General features: G+C 40.0%; 1 protein-coding gene across 28 annotated transcripts in view; it reads left to right on the top strand.

Annotated features, from left to right (window-relative positions):
* Positions 1 to 12,967, top strand: part of LOC147369947 (uncharacterized) — a 779,924-nt gene that overhangs the window by 83,260 nt on the left and 683,697 nt on the right. The gene's annotated exons all lie outside the window — the stretch shown is intronic.

Genomic DNA, 12,967 nt, shown 5'->3' with positions numbered 1-12,967 from the left:
ATAATATTTCTGATGCTGTTAATCATTCCAGAACTGTTGTGGATTAGTTCATTTTCTCAAAGATGGAAGTACAGTTTCAGGTATCCCCTACACAAAATAATAGATAACATATCTGAAATGCAAACTAATACCTAAAATCTAACAGTTAAGGAAAAAACAAAGGACCTATATATTGATGAAGGTTAAAGAGTGGAAGCAGAGACCTGGAAAGTAGTATTCCTAAAGGGATACACACACACATATGATACACATATACACATACATCTTTTTTAGATGATAAGAGTGAGAGGTAGTTAAACTTCATTCCTATCTATCAGCTTTCTTGTCCACTGGACAGACTCAACAATTAGGTGAAACCTACTAAAGCCTTAATGTCTTTTAAGGGAAATTCACCAGATTCTTCTGCTTAAAATATTATTACTTTTACTATATTTGTATTAAGATCTTATCTTCATAAGTTCTTTGTCAAAATATAAATAGAAGTGGGAAATGTTAGGGCATGCTAACCGTGTAATGTTTAGCTCAGAGACATTTTGTGGATTAACACAGTATTACTTGACATAAAGGCAAAGACATGGGATTTTAGGAATATGAGCAACTTTGGATGGGGGCTGAGTGAGGATCAAGGGATCATAGGAAGCTCTTGTAGATGAGATGTAGCCCTGAAAGAGGTACTAAGGGTTTTAGGGAGATGGGAATGGATGGAAAGACTTGGGCAGATGAAGCTCATGGAGACGCTGCTCTTCTCCGGTTGGCGGCCTGTACTGTCATTAGGCCATCTTGGTAGTCCTATCCTGCACACTCTCTGACTCATAGCAAGCAGGACATATAAAATTGCAGAGGAAATCATTCTACCTTCCTTAAATAGCTGCTTTGAAGACTAATGAGGTAATGCTTAAAAATGCTGGGGATAAAAGGTTTAGTATAAATGTTCTTACACCGTGCCCAAAAGAACTCTCTTTTAAGATTGGTGTTTTAAAATAAATGTAAACACCTAATGTTGCTGATACCTTCATCCCATTAGTAGGGAGTTACCACATTGGCAGCTGGGCAGAATATTAGTATTTGATTCTCTCTAATGTTTTCCTTGCCTATTCCCTGAGACATTTTCCACAGGGATGTGTCATATCAGGTTGGGTCAGTCATTTCATGTAGATGTAAAGTCAGAGGGCAAGCATCCAATCCAGAGCCTCAAGCAGGGCTAGATCACACACTGATGCTCAAAATCCCAGTGATTAAGAGCCAGCAAAGCAAATATTGGGCAGGAGGAGAAGGGGTTGACAGAGGATGAGATGGTTTGATGGCATCATCGACTCAATGGACTTAAGTTTGAGCAAACTCTGGGAGATGGTGAAGGATGTGGAAGCCTGATGCACTGCAGTCCATGGGATCGCAAAGAGTTGGACATGACTGAACGATAGAACAACAAAAAAGCAGATACAGAAAGATCCATACATACATTAGTAGATCTAGACAGAACTTGATTTTACTTTTGCATAAATATGAATTTGGTCTAATTCTGAAAACTATAAAATAATCATTCATGGTTTCCTCTTGCTTTAGTTTCTGATGATACAAAGAAGAAAGGGACTGGTAGAGTGGATAGGGCGTGAACATATCACAGTCCTGCCCTGGTCAAGAGAAACAGCAGCAGAGAGACAGGAGCACTGCTTCCTGTGGCTGCAGGAATAGGTCAGTTGATTCTAAGTTAGGAAAGGCTTCCTGAATGTCATCTGTAATTTATTTCTTGCCTTTTTCTTTCTCCATGCCAGAGACCTATGCTTTATGTATTGCATTCTCAAAGAGTGAAACCTGGATCAAATCATCAATTTGTATCTTATTCTGCAGCATGGCTTGATGGAACAGCAAGGGGAATTTCAAAGGGAGTAGCAACTTACTGGGGAGAGTACAGCAGATGAGAAAACCTGTACCATCTTATTTTATTGGGACACAATGAGTAGAAAAGAGGCGATGAAAGGGAAGGATGTGGGTCGGGGTGGGGGGACTCCATTTCTACAAAAGGGGAAGATAAAGGTTCAAATACTTTATGGGGAAAGAAACAGGGCCTCTAGACTTATGAGTTAGCAAATCTATTTCTTTTCTCCTCAGGGTGGATCTGTTTTCTTTAGCACTTGCATTTCTCCCTGCAAATGTTGGACTTTGCATTTTAAAATAGAACACCTAGAAATAGTATCAGAGAAGAAAATGGCAACCTACTCTAGTATTCTTGCCTGGGAAATCCCACAGCCAGAGGAGCCTGGTGAACTATATAGCCCATGGGCTTACAAAGAGTTGGATATGACTTAATGACTAAGCAGTAGCGGAAATAATATACCTGTAAATTCTCCAGTAGGAAAGAAGTTTCTAGACCTGTTTTGCCTGTGAAAGATCCTAGATAATAAATATGTTGAAATATATGACTCATAATATACTGCAATTCCGAGCAGTTGGGCTTCAGAAGAGGAAAAAGGATTTTTTCAGAGAATGAGAGAAGATAGGGAGGGAGGTTAAACTTGATAAAGGTTGTCTGATCCTGGGGTTGTTTGGAGGAGGGAAAGGGAACCTCTAACTCTGCCAGGAAACAGAACCAGAAGGCCAGAACCACCTTTCCTTTTGTTCTGGTCTGTCTGCAAGAACCTCTGCTTGCCCACAGAAGGAAACTTGACAACACTTCGGCCTATAAACACCGGCGTACCAACTGTACTAAATCTCTGCCCAGCTATTTTGGGTAAGCTAGAGGAAAAATAGCAGACTGCTTAGGAGGAAGCTTGGGGGCCCGCCAAGGCCATGACGTACAGGTTTCCAAGCAAAGCTATGGCTGAATCAGAAAAAGCGTGTCTGAGTTGGGCTCAGATACAAGGCCTGCTCCTCTCAAATTTCTCAGCTTATCTCACAGGAAGAAGAGGTATGGATTCAGAGTAACTCTCCACCTCACAGAGGTTAGTCAACAGGCCATCAAACCATATTTTATTGAAGTTTCATGTAACTTAGAAGGGGATGTTGGTGGTGGTGGTCTGTGTATTTTTCTTTTTTCTTTTTACTTTGCCATTTGGCCACCAAACGGCTCATATACCCTTTTCAGTGAAGCCAAAGATTCCCACTGGAGAAATAATTAAAACAACTGGCATTTTCCTAAAGCTGTTTAAAGTTTCAACAGCTCTAGTGAGTGCTGTACAACAGTGGCGTTCACATTGCTGTTAGCTTGGAAAATAAGGAGACTTCGAAAAGAGTATTTTTCTTATGTTAGGTTGTTCCCAGTTTCTGGACCTGATAGCTAGATGAGTGGTTTATTTTTCTTTTACTGGATGTGGATTGAATTGGTAACAAAGTCATCTGTTGGATATTGAATAAAATAACTCAGAAAAAAGTCACCGAATTTCAAACCCGCATCTGAATAAATCAAAGGGCCTCTCTCTTCTTATTCTTATTTTTCATAGAAGGATCTAGGCTATGTCTATTGAAATCTGTTAGCTTTTCAGAAAAGTAGTTTTCTGTCCTAAATGGTCAGATAAATATTGGACATAATTTTTTTAAACGCATGTTTTGAATACAAGCGTTTTAGGAATATGCTTCTTCTTTGTCCAGGAAACATCTTGCCTAAAGCTCAGTAAGTTCAAAACAGTTTAGTAATGATGAGAATACTCATCTTGAAATCATACTGCTAACATTTGAATGTGTGAAATTTTCTCATAAAGAAGAGCCATATTTTTAAAACCAATTATATTAGTCAGCTTGGGCTGCCACAGCAAACAGCATAAATTAGATGGCTTAAACAACAGAAATGAATTTCTCACAGTTTTGGAGGCTGGGAAGCCCAAGATCAAGGTGCCAGCCAATTCAGTTCCCATTGAGAGCTCTCCTCCTGGCTCACAGACAGTTACCTTCTCCCTGCGTCCTCACATGGTAGAAAGAGAGTGGTCTCTGGTGTATTTTCTTATTTTATAAAGACACCAGTTCTGTGAAATCAGGGTTCCACACTTGTGGCCTGCTTTAACCTCAGTCACCCCTTTGTTCTATCTTCATTACAGTCACTTGGGGATTAGTACTTCAACATAGGCATTTTGGGAAGGACACATCAGCCCATGGCAATTCTGGGTAGTGTGAAACCTTTTGATAATGTAAACCTCGATTCAAGAAACAGATCATTCAAGGATCTGTTCAAGAATCATTCAACATATCATTACTTCATTTCATCAAAGTAAAAACCTTCATAGTTTTGACATTTCTTTTCTGGGGAAGAGACATATAAAGGGATACCTTCTTCAGTATTTTAAAGTCAAAACAGGATATAAAGTCAAATCATCATCTTCAGAATTTATTTGAACTTCACATTCAGTTTGATTTAGAGAAAGAAAGAGAGGGAGGGAGAGAGAGATTTGGGAGAAGGATGAAGTGGGCAGAGAGGGAAAAGAGAAAAATAAATGGAGACAAAAATGGTCTAAGAGAAGGACAGACGTTCTGGAGAGAGAATGAAAGACCATGTGGAAGTGTAGGTAATAGAGGTTCACGGAAGGATGGGTCAGTGAAGGGTGAGGTTGGAAGATGAGCCTGTTACTGTCTAGTCTGGGGGTTAGTGGAAGCTCTGGTCTCAAGTACCTGGGTTCAAAACCTTCATCATATCACCAGTTATTCACTGTTTGGCCTTGAGCAGATTACTTCATCTCTCTGAACTCAGTTTCTTAATCACATGCTTTACCTGAGGTAAGGGTTAAATGAGACAATATTTAGTGCCTAACAAATAATGGCTCAATAAAAGTTATCAATTATTAATACCAATTGTGTCCCTTTGATGTATGATCTGTGGCTGTTGTTGATGACTCCTTACAATGGGGATCTTACAATGAGGTTATTTAGTTCTGTGTCCTGGAATCTGTTCCCCATGCTGGTTGTAGACTCTGAGTTATCTTGCATATGATTTTACAGCAGGCATCTTGATTAAATGTGGAGTTCCCTCCCACTGTGGATTATAGGTATTAAAGATGGTACCCTTGATGGCAAACCTCTTATTGAGGCTCATTACAGTTGAGGCTCAATAAAGATCTCTTAATGGATAAATGTCACTTGATACATCCATTCATATATTTAAGAGAATGATTTGGATTCGAAGTAATTTGAATACTTGTGTTAAACACAATTTGAGAAAATTACAAATTTTCTTAATCCTAAATTTCTCCTTTATTAAAGGGATATGCAAGATGTTTGTGGAATCTGATTCATTCACCATGTAAATGGAAGCTCTAAAGGTGTTCTTGTTTATCTTCCTTTCTTGCCTTTTTTTGATCCCAAATTCCTGTGCCCGGAGAGAGGCAGTTCCTTTGGGGACTTTAATTTTGTGACCAGAAGCAGAAAGTATCAGTGACCTGCTCTGAGAAATGTGCAGTTCTGTTTAACCGACGATGCAGCTGGGAAGAGGTTCAGCTAAGGCAGGTCTGAGAGGTGCCTGTTGCTCAGCCGGATGGTCCCGAGGCAGCAGTCCTATGTGATGTGGCTCTGCAGGTGTTGTAGAGTTTGTGAGAAGCGTGTGGGTAAACTGAGGCACGACCCAAAGGACCCTGGTTTTCATTCACATCATTCCTTATTTCTGTTCTCATTTTTATTTTCTCATATTTCCTCTTTCTCTTGCCTTCTCTTTTCCTGCTTACTGCCACATTTCCAATAACATGGCCTGTTTGGATCAGAACATGAGTTCTAAGAAGATATTCATCACACGGGGCATGGAGAGAAAGGACGCAGGGGAACAGAAGAGCGAAAGGAAGGCAATTCAAGCACATAAGAAGCTGTGCCTCCCGTTGCTCACTGCCTCTTTTGAGGACTCTCACAGCAGATTCTTTGGCTTTTCACTTTACACAGTGAGCTCCATTCTCTTCGACTTTTAAATTCTCTCCCTCTCTCTGCTATAGGCCATACTGAAGTGTGCATATTCATATATACTATTGCCGTGTCTGCGTGGATGAATGTACTCCAAACCTGTTGTCTGAGATACTACATCAAGAATCTCATCTGAATCTTATCTGGTTGGGGGGTGGTGCTGAGAGGGTGGCAGGATGGGGGATTTGGGAGGGTATACTTTGCAGAAGTTACAGGAGGGCAGGGAAGAGAGTTTGGATCACAGAGCACAGTGGTTCCGTTGAGAACCATGTATCCTCATTATGATTATTTGTATTCCCCACAAAGCTTTAGTTCCTCCCTTTCTGCCTTTCTCATTTTCTGAAGCCAGTCTGCTGCTAGGATTGGCCTAACTGAGGATTTCTGGGTTATAGTTCTAGGCTCTTGTGCTTCTTGCCAGGAGCGCCTCCCTAGACTGACTTGGCAGCTCTGTGTGCAAGGATGTGGCTGGCACACTCTCTCTCCTATTAGTATCCGGTTCAATTAGTGTTGCCTGACAGGCTGAGGGAGTGTCTACAGCCTTGTGGGGGAGTGACAGCAGAAACCTGCTTTTTGTCTGGTGACCCTCCAGGGACTTCTCCATCAGGATTTGAATCTGGGGTGCACAACCCGCTGCATCTCATTCTCTGCTAATTTGCATCTTAAGCGAAGCATCTTACTTTCTAGTCATCCATATTTATGATCTATCACAGTACATGGGTGACTCCTTTCAGTGCAATTTTCCAATGCCATTAGTCTCTGGATTCCAAATTAGGGCCACCCTGATAAATAGGCAAATAGTTTAGCAGATTTCAAACAGGGATTAGATAAACAGGGGTAAAGAACAATAAAATAATACTTGTAGCACAGCCAATTTAGAGAAAAGAGTGCATTTTATGTCAAAATCTGATCACCTTAAATGGCATATTACATATAATAGTAGTCATAAATGTGCCTTAATATTTGTATAGTATTTAAAAAAGTATCATGCATTTTCACATGTATTTTTTAAATGTGTTTCCCTCTTAAAATCTGTGAAATCTGGCAGGATGGGAATGCAGATGAGAGAACTATCAAGGAGATAAAAGGCGTCAAAAGTTTCAGAACAGACCTGAACCTCAGCCTTCTGTGCCCTAGTTTTGTCCTCTTGCCACTATAACATATTGTTTGATAGGGTAATTTTAGACTGGATAAATGTTTAGAAAATTCTGTTCAATCTAACAACAATTGAACTTCCGCATATGGTATTGTGTTAGATTTCATGTACAAAAATGAATAAGAATCCAGCCTTCATATTTCCCCTACTTACTAATTTCTGCCACTAATATTCATGCTCAGAAATTAGTCTGGGATTTTATAGTCTGGGTATTCAATTTAGCATCCTCTGTCTCCAGCAGGATTCTGAGCTGGAGCTAGCTTTCAGGCTAGAACCGGGGTTTGTGTTTTCTGCTAAACCAAGGAGAACTTGCATCCTAGCATGCGCTTCCTGCTTGTAGATTAATAAGGACAGCTCTTTGCATATATTCATGAAAATGAATCCTAAGGAAGCCTGGATAACAGTTGAGTCATCTTGACGTCCTGTGACAGGTGTGTCGGTATCCACTTAATGTGGTAACTTAGTCTTGCTCTTACGAGAAAAGTGTGGTTCTGGTGGGAAAGGAGAGTGTATGTGAGAGAGAGTTTGGAAGGAGGGCTAGAGGTTGAAGAAATGTATGGTTTAGAGTGATCTTAAGAGATACTGTGTGACTCTTGATCATCCCTTATTGGAAGGTTCTTCTCTACCTTAAAAAATACATTCTTAACTTGTAGTGACCATCTGATTTTTCTCCTTTCTTGTTTGGATTTTAGGTCTATAGTTCTAACACCATTTCTAACCCTCAGTTGCTTCTTGTTAGCATAACATGTGAATTTTCCCCTCCTGCTTTTTTCTTAACGTCTCAAAGGTATAAAGGACCTAATTGCAAAAACAGGTGCCAGTGTTTGCTCATATTTTTTTTCTACCTCTGCATAATAGCAGACAGAAATGACCAAATCTTCTTACTTAACATTACCCTTTTCTTTAGACCTAAAGGTTTCCTATATTCTAAGTTTTTCTTTTATTTCACTGTTCTTATTCTTGCAGTAAGCTCCTCAATACAGACACTACTAGATTCAGTTCTCTCTACATGCTATCTGTATTCTCACTGGATATTTTATTTGTAACCACGGATTGAATAATCATCTATATGACAATGATTTATAGATCAGTAGAACCTACTACATCACTTTAGATAGATGATTCACAACTTCCTCTGAGATATCGTATTTCTAAAAATAGAACTACCTTTGTTATTGTTCAGTTGCTCAGTCATGTCCAACTCTTTGCGACCCCATGGACTGCAGCATGCCAGGCTTCCCTGTCCTTCACCATCTCCCAGAGTTTGCTCAAACTCATGTCCATTGTTGGTGATGCCATCCAACCATCTCATCCTCTGTCATCTCTTTCCATGACCCAGCAATTACATTTGTGGATATATATCCAAAAAATCCAAAACCACTCATTTGAAAAGATGCATGCAGCCCAGTGTTCATAGTGTCATTATTTACAATTACTAAGATAGGGCAGCAAGCAAAGCGTCCATCAAGAGATGAATAAAGGTGTGGCGTGTATACGCATGGGATATTCAGTTCAGTTCTGTCAACCAGATGCCATGATCTTAGTTTTCCTAATGTTGAACTTTAAGCCAACTTTTTCACTCTCCTCTTTCACTTTCATCAAGAGGCTTTTTAGTTGCTCTTCACTTTCTGCCATAAGGGTGGTGTCATCTGCATATCTGAGGTTATTGATATTTCTCCTGGAAATCTTGATTCCAGCTTGTGCTTCTTCCAGCCCAGCATTTCTCATGATGTACCCTACGTATAAGTTCAATAAGCAGGGTGACAATATACAGCCTTGACGTACTCCTTTTCCTATTTGGAACCAGTCTGTTGTTCCATGTCCAGTTCTAACTGTTGCTTCTTGATCTGCATATAGGTTTCTCAAGAGGCAGGTCAGGTGGTCTGGTATTCCCATCTCTTTCAGAATTTTCCACAGTTTATTGTGATCCACACAGTCAAAGACTTTGGCATAGTCACTCAAGCAGAAATAGATGTTTTTCTGGAACTCTCTCGCTTTTTCAATAATCCAGCGGATGTTGGCAATTTGATCTCTGGTTCCTCTGGCTTTTCTAAAACCAGCTTGAACATCTGGAAGTTCACAGTTCATGTATTGCTGAAGCTTGGCTTGGAGAATTTTGAGCATTACTTTACTAGCGTGTGAGATGAGTGCAATTGTGCGGTAGTTTGAGCATTCTTTGGCATTGCCTTTTTTGGGGATTGGAATGAAAACTGACCTTTTGCAGTCCTGTGGCCACTGCTGAGTTTTCCAAATTTGCTGGCATATTGAGTGCAGCACTTTCACAGCATCATCTTTCAGGATTTGAAATAGCTCAACTGGAATTTCATCACCTCCACTAGCTTTGTTCGTAGTGATGCTTTCTAAGGCCCACTTGACTTCACATTCCAGGATGTCTAGCTCTAGGTGAGTGATCACACCATTGTGATTATCTGGTTTGTGAAGCTCGTTCTTGCACAGTTCTTCTGTGTATTCTTGCCACCTCTTCTTAATATCTTCTGCTTCTGTTAGGTCCATACCATTTCTGTCCTTATCGAGCCCATCTTTGCATGAAATGTTCCCTTGGTATCTCTAATTTTCTTGAAGAGATCTCTAGTCTTTCCCATTCTGTTGTTTTCCTCTATTTTTTGGCATTGATCACCGAGGAAGGCTTTCTTATCTCTCCTTGCTATTCTTTGGAACTCTGGATTCAGATGCTTATATCTTTCCTTTTCTCCTTTGCTTTTTGCTTCTTTTCTTCTCACAGCTATTTGTAAGGCCTCCCCAGACAGCCATTTTGCTTTTTTGCCTTTATTTTCCATGGGGATGGTCTTGATCCCTGTCTCCTGTAGAATGTCATGAACCATATTAGTTCAGTTCAGTTCAGTCACTCAGTCGTGTCCGACTCTTTGCGAACCCATGAATCACAGCACGCCAGGCCTCCCTATCCATCACCAACTCCCGGAGTTCACTCAGACTCATGTCCATCGAGTCGGTGATGCCATCCAGCCATCTCATCCTCTGTCATCCCCTTCTCCTCCTGCCCTCAATCCCTCCCGGCATCAGAATCTTTTCCAATGAGTCAACTCTTTGCATGAGGTGGCCAAAGTACTGGAGTTTCAGCTTTAGCATCATTCCTTCCAAAGAAATCCCAGGGCTGATCTCCTTCAGAATGGACTGGTTGGATCTCCTTGCAGTCAAAGGGACTCTCAAGAGTCTTCTCCAACACCACAGTTCAAAAGCATCAATTCTTTGGCGTTCAGCCTTCTTCACAGTCCAACTCTCACATCTATACACGACCACAGGAAAAACCATAGCCTTGACTAGACGGACCTTTGTTGGCAAAGTAATGTCTCTGCTTTTGAATATGCTATCTAGGTTGTTCATAACTTTTCTTCCAAGGAGTAAGCGTCTTTTAATTTCACGGCTGCAATCACCATCTGCAGTGATTTTGGAGCCCCAAAAATAAACTGTATTCCTATGCTATGCTATGCTAAGTCACTTCAGTCGTGTCCGACTCTGTGTGACCATGTGACGGCTCCCCCGTCCCTGGGATTCTCCAGGCAAGAACACTGGAGTGGGTGGCCATTTCCTTCTCCAATACATGAAAGTGGAAAGTGAAAGTGAAGTCTCAGCCATAAAAAAGAACTTAGATTTTGCCACTTGCAGTGGCATGGATGGACTTGCAGGGCATTAGGCTAAGTTAGATTAAATCAGAAAAAGACAAATACTGTATAATACTGTTTACACGAGGAATTTAAGAAGAACAATGAACTAGTAAAGGCAACAAAAAAAGAAGAGACCCCCAGATATAGAGAACAAACCAGTGGTTATCAGAGGGGAGATGGGCAGGATAAGGGTGAGGGGGTGGGAAGCATGAAGAATTGGATGTAGGATAGGCTCAAGGATGTATTGTATGTAATGGGCAACATAGCCAGTATTTTGTAACAAGTGTAAATGGAATAACCTTTAAAAGTTGTATAAAAATTTAAAAAACATTTTAGTGAAAGTGAAAATTGCTCAGTTGTGTCTGACTCTTTGTGACCCCATGGATTATAGCCCCCCAGTCTCCTCTGTCCATGGACTTCTCCAGGCCAGAATACTGGAGTGGATATCTGTTCCCTTCTCCAGGGGATCTTCCCAACCCAGGGATCAAACCTAGGTCTCCCACATTGCAGGCAGATTCTTTACCAGCTGAGCCACCAGGGAAGCTCTCCCTGCCAAAAAAAACTAATAAAATGTTAAAAAAAAGAAAAAACAGTCCCTCAAATCCCATCTTAAAAATCAAAGCAGCAAAGTAAAAAAATGTGTTATCTCCTGACCAAAACCTTTTTGTATTCCTGTATTTTCTATCTTGGTTAATGTTATCGCATCTACTCCAATTTAAAAATGAGACAACTTTGACTCACTTAACTCCTCTCTCGTACTCTAAATGCATTTATTTACTAAAACTAATCTGGTTCTTAGGTGTCTTTCAAATCCCCAGTCACCATTCCTATTTTACTATCCTACGCTGGGCCTTCATCACTTTTCCCTATTGCAATGGCTTTCTAACTTTCCTGTAATTTACTTGTAAATTTTTGTGTGAACATGAATTTCTTTTAAAAAATATAGAGCACTTGTAAAAACATCTTCTATTCCCTGTAGCAATCAGGACAGCTCCATAACAGTAGGGAACTCTATAAATATTTGTGTTTTTCTTTTTAAATCATAGTTCAGTTTCATCCGAATTAAGATGGCCTAGAGGCAAACTGGGCTTTTCCAGGAAGAATTCTGATTGAATTCTGTCTTCTGCTGTGGAAATCTCTTGACAGAGACCAGGCTACTCAGGCTAGACCTGCTCAGGCTTCTTCAGTGTGGTGGGGAAAGGCTTATTTCTTGGGCATTTCCAACTGACAGGTAGCACTAACTTTTTGGATTGTGCTGTAGTATTAGGCAGATAGTAAGTTGCATTATGGATATCTTCTACTTCTATGTGAAATCTTTTCTGATATTTAAATACTTACATATCTTGGTATTTACATATTCACATCAAGTTGCATTATGAGTATGCAATGCATTGTGGATTTGTGAGATATAAATATGCAAATGTAATCTACTTTGTACTGAGGTAAAATGTTTCTTGCCACTACTGAGAGATTATGAGTATCCATGTGATAATAGGTGGCTGCAGTAAGTTTAAGGACAGTAGCTTCTTTTATAGGTAGGTCAGTTTCTTAAATGAACATGTGGGGCAAAAATTGCAGAGTCAGTGTAACACGAACATTCCATTAAGAAGTTGTTACACGGGAGACAGACATAATTTATGGTTTCACTGAGTCCAAAATATCCACATTTTCATGACAGTATTGGGAAAAATTGCTCATTCCTTGGCTGAGAACAGAAGACTAATTTTTGTTTACAGGACTCACTAACAGGAAAACACGTATTGCTAACCTCTGAATCATACACAGCATGATGGGATGCTCAGATTACGAGAGACATACACGAACTGGGATGACTGAGGGGACATGTAGCCGTGTGTCCCATTTCTCGCACCCTAGTTTACCCTGCATCCTCACTGAGTGAAAAAGTGAGGAAAATTACCTATTCTTTTTATTTGTTTAAATTGAGTGCATGTAATTAATTTTGCATAAGTTAAATGATTTTAGTTTCCATTGAATATCCAAGCATTTATGCATAGAATAGATTTTAGACATCCTGATAATTTTAACATGAAGTAATTAAGTGCTAGTCATTGCTTGATTTGTGTTCAGAACACTTCTAACACCTGAAACAACTTTTAAGTTTTCTTCATTAGCAATGTCTTAAGATGAGATAGAAAATTTAGATTCTCCCCCAAATTAAAGATTACATGGTTTTTGTTATCATTTTTTTAAAAAATAAAGACCGATGTATTATACTACCCTGTCAGGACCTTTAGCCACATTAACTGAAGTGAAAGTGCTCAGTCCTGTCTGACTCTTTGCG

Source organism: Bos grunniens, chromosome 7 (assembly GCF_055505025.1).
Source record: "Bos grunniens cultivar Pamir isolate PY7600 chromosome 7, Bosgru_T2T1.0, whole genome shotgun sequence".
NCBI lineage: Eukaryota > Metazoa > Chordata > Mammalia > Artiodactyla > Bovidae > Bos > Bos grunniens.
The sequence above is the reverse complement of the archived record's forward strand: the minus strand, read 5'-3'. Positions and strand labels throughout refer to the sequence as shown.